Raw genomic sequence first — 5,000 nt, 5'->3', positions numbered from 1 at the left:
CCGGAGTATTCGAGCGGTTCCAAATAGTGCTGTTTTCTGCAAGCGCTCCACCCTCATTGCAGCCCAAATTTGTTCGACGTACTTCTTGAGGTTTTTGCTCACTCTTCCCAGGGCTCCGACAATTATTAGTACTACTGCTACCTTCTTCATCGACCACAGCTGCTTAACGTCCCAAGCTAACTTTTCTTTCATCCTTATCGCATACCTTGTTGTCAGCTGGGCATGCTATGTCTATGATCCAGCATAGTTTGTTTTCTTTCTCAATTAAGACTATGTCCGGCTTCCTATTCTCTATCTCATGGTCGCACTGAATCATAAAATCTTATAGGATTTTATGATTACCCCTGTCCATGAGATTACCTCTGCTCCATATCTAAGGTGTGAAACCACCCAGGTGTTGATAAGCCTCGTACTCATTGGTCGCACTAAATCATAAAACCCTATAGGATCTTTGCATTTCGGTTTTCGACGATGCCTTCAGGTTTGTGGTCGTACCAATCTTTTGGAAGCCGGGAAAAATGCTTAGCGGTATTTTGTTCGTCTTTACGTTCTGAGTTCAAAGGCTGCTGGGGTCGACATTGTCCTTCATTTCTTTGGGGTCAATAAAATGAGTATTAGCTGAGCACTGGGGTCGATGTAATCGACAATCCTCCTCTCCCAAAATCCCAGGCTTTGTGCTTATAGTAGTAGAAAGGATTATTATTAATGATTTAATAATACCATTTATTGCGTTAAATTCTTTTAATTCTTTTGAATTCATGTTTAGTTTACTTTAATTTTAGTATTATAAATTTTAAGTTTAGTTCAAATTTTAATCCATAATATATTTAATGGATTAATATTTAAAAAACTCCTCTAATGAGTTTAATCTGAAATTATATCCGGTTTCCAATGTTATTTGATTTTAAATTACCCAACTTGATATTATTTTAAGGCAACCTCACATCTCTCAATCTATCATTATTTTATATCCTAGCGGACAAAAGTTTCTCAGCTTTCCATCTCCATCATTATATGATTACTACTGATATTTCATTAGTTTTCTAATGCAATTCCCCCACTATGCATGATAGTACTAAGGGCAAAATATTAAAGACTTAAGTTGACCATGTGTGTAAATGGCGCTTGTTAAATTTCAACTCATCATTTGAAGAATACCTAACCTAAAAACAATGCAAGTATATCCATGCGTGTAGACCTGATTACAATTATTAATGTTTTATGACTGTCCTTTTCCCGGAATTTCGATCATCCTATCCCATTTCTTCTAAAGAGTGATCCCGTCCTCTACTCTTTTTTATTCCTTCCTCTCTTCTCTTCTTCCCTCTCTTCACCTTAATTCTTCCTTTGCAAATTGCTACTTGTCTTCTCATTTCCTCTTTATCTCTAATTCACTTGCCCCCTTCCTTCTTCCCCCCCTCCTTCATGCATGTACCATTCCTTCAATATTGTGCTTTGTTATAACCAGAAATGGCTCTGACGAAAGTGGCATTAATTTTTTTTAAGTCCTTCATTTTTTCACAACTGATCAAAAGACCAGTTGAGTAAGCCTATCAGTGACATATCTGTAATGACTACTGGAAATAGCTGTATGCCTAATTTACTCGAATAAAGAAAAATTATGTACTAACCATTATTTATATTTTGTCGCAAATATTATAGATAGATAGATAGATAGATAGATAGATAGATAGATAGATAGATAGATAGATAGATAGATAGATAGATAGATAGATAGACACACACACACACATACATACACACATACACACATACATATATACATAAGTGCGTGTGCCTGCGCTTGTAAATGTATTTTGGCGTATGTACCTGTGACTTCTTTTTGGCAACACGCATAATGAAATGGGAAGCGTGTGGTAGTTGACAGTGACATTGTCATACTTAGATTTCATGACACAAAATAAAGCAAGCTTGCTTGATAGTGTTACAGCGATTACGAGTATATTTTTCTTATAATTGCAAGTAACCGTATGGAATCCACATTCGGGGAACATAGTAATATTCAAAGGATTAAGTTTGAATATTACATTTGAAGCTATTTTCCCAGAAGTAACATTTCTGAGCATTACTCTTAAATAAGCACAAGACGATAGCGGTTGTTCAAAGGCAGACAACAACTCATTCTAAATCCACATAAAACCGAATAATTGACCTAAGACCATGAATCAAGTATTCAACTCTAACAACAACAGCTGAATACTTTATTGCTAGACATTGCATTTTACAGGATTACCGATTACTAAAGAAAGACATATTAATAACAAATTAAAACAAAGAATTTAGTCGTAACCATGCAACAATTAACTTCGTGGATCAAACAAAAAGACATCAAATGACACATGCCAGTATATGTAAGTGTTGCCAAAAACATTATCCCTCAATATTAAGCAAACAATTTATGGGTGACTAAAGATATCACTATTTATTCAACAACTGCAATGCAAATAAAGGTACATCTGTCTGGAGACACATCTAGTGTCATAGAGTGCTACAATGCAAGACCCGCACCAGTAATAGTAAGATATGAAAAAGATATTGACGCAGTAGAGAGGAGTTCCTTCACAGAGAAATTTATAGAAAGCAGTTTTATGCACCTCATGACAAAACCAAAGCCTGCTACTGAGGGTAGCGGCACAGTAGTTCGTCTTCTAACAATTACCTGAAAAAAATTGCAATGTTAGCCAACTACATACTGAAATGGAACAACTGACGACGAAACATGAACATTTTTTGAATATTTATAGTCTGGCTATTCACGTTCAACATTGTACGATATTTGCCTTACCTTGAAGCTCCACGCCCGATGCTTCACTTCGATTATGGGCAGAAAACACTTTTTTCAGACTTACGATATAGGCCGAATATCCTGCTGGTTGATCACAAAACCTAAACAGATCCTCAAGTGGTATGTAAGCGACTCTATATACATTGAGTTGGTAAAATGTTTTTATCTATAGACACCACTTCTTAACGCTTTCACCCTGCATTTTATTTTCGGCGAGCCGCTGAAAAGTACAAGTCATTGAATGATGACGGGAATATCATAAGAGACACTTGTCTCTCGTGTCAGTTCGCAACATTTGGCGTTTCAGTATCCGCTGCTGAGGAGGAATAACCACGCTGAAATTCGTGCATGCAAAAATCTGATGATAGGGTGGTGTGGGCTAATTAGGTGTATTTACACCAATTTCTCTACAGCAAGAAATGCTCTCCATGTCAAAAAACAGTGAATGGCTTCGTTACGGGTTCGAATATACCTGAAGCATATTTGAAATGTTAAGTTTATATATACATACATAAATACATACACACACACACACACACACACACATATATATATGTATATATATATGTATATATTTATACATATATGTGTGTATGTGTGTGTGTGTGTGTGTGTATGTGTGTGTGTGTGTGCGTGTGTGTGTGGTTGAAATTTATGGAAAAACAAAAGACGAAGACGGATGTATAAACAAAAATCAAGAGTATTAGTTTGACTCCAGAAATTTTTTTAAAAATTACGTTTCCAGCCTACGAGCTTCAACAGAAAGAAATAACAGAAAATAAACAGAGAGGGAATGAAAAGAACTTAAAAGTTCAGCGGTCCAGCATGGCAAATATATATATATATATATATATATATATATACATATATACCTAATCACCATTTAAGGCACCAGACTGGATATCGTAATATAGTGACAATATATAAATATGTGTGTGATGTGTGTGTGCGTGTGTGTGTGTGTGTGTGTGTGTGTGTGTGTGTGTGTGTGTGCGTGTGTGTGGGTGTGTGTGCTGGCATCTAATCATTTTTGCATTTTTAATATCCTCTTGGTTTGTTGTAGACAGAATGTTGTAGATCGAGACAGAATGTTAAATCTGCAGTTTAATTTTTTTCGTTTCGGGAATGAAATAGTGATGAGGATTCAATGCATTTCATGGACGACTAGTACAATAACAACATTGGTTTTGTTGTTTTTTTATCCTTATATATTTGATTACGAACTGCACTAATGATTAATGCATTCTATTACCTTGAACAATGTATCATATTTTTGAATATATATTTCTTTTTTAAATAAAGTAAAATGTAATTCGATGGATAATTTGGAGATGAACGAACACAATTAGTAGATACCGTGCCTACATAGAGGTTTCTGTGTTTTGCATGGGGTGGAATTATTTCTGGTGCGGATTGTATCAGTGTACTTCTGATAGAAATTTGTGGTTGGATTAACAAGTGTATAGTATGTCAGCAACCGTAATATCAGCCTGTCCCTCACAAGAAATAAATACATATGGTTAAATCTCTAAATTATTGAAAATATTCTGAAGACAGCATTAAGTTTTAAACGTACGAAACAAATATGCAATGTTTTACCCCTTTTTTTTTTTTAATCATTTACCTCAATTATTTGCTGGCGTTTTACTGTTTGATAATATTTAGAATGATAATAATGTTGTTCAAAATCAATATTACGTGTATTTAATTCCACTTTCTAAAATAACATCAAAACGTGATAATCTTGCTGAATAATAATCATCTTATTACATATTGAATGAGAAGCGCATGTCTTTAAATATGTTACCATGACAAACAATCATTTTAACGGTTAAATAAATTTGTACAAACTTTTGTATATGTTTGACATTCTTATAAATAATATACAGCATATAGAAATTTTGAAATCCGTTAATTAACGCAAAGAACACAATGCTCAATTTTATAAAACTTCTTGTTTCAGTGTTCGGTTCAAATCATGGTATTTGCATTCTCAATCTTGTTTCAGAAATCACATAATTTGAATTTGTCACTAAATTAAATTATGACGGATACACTATTTTAAAATTTTTATCTGAATTTTGAGAAAAATGTGTTTAATATACTAAACACTTTTTCCCAACAGGTCTGATTCGGCAATCCACCAGAAATATGGCACTTAAAGGTCAGACGGAATATCCAGTATAACAAGGCC

The sequence above is a fragment of the Octopus bimaculoides genome, chromosome 1 (genome assembly GCF_046866305.1).
Source record: "Octopus bimaculoides isolate indiv1 chromosome 1, ASM4686630v1, whole genome shotgun sequence".
Classification (NCBI taxonomy): domain Eukaryota; kingdom Metazoa; phylum Mollusca; class Cephalopoda; order Octopoda; family Octopodidae; genus Octopus; species Octopus bimaculoides.
Note: the sequence above shows the minus strand (reverse complement) of the source record.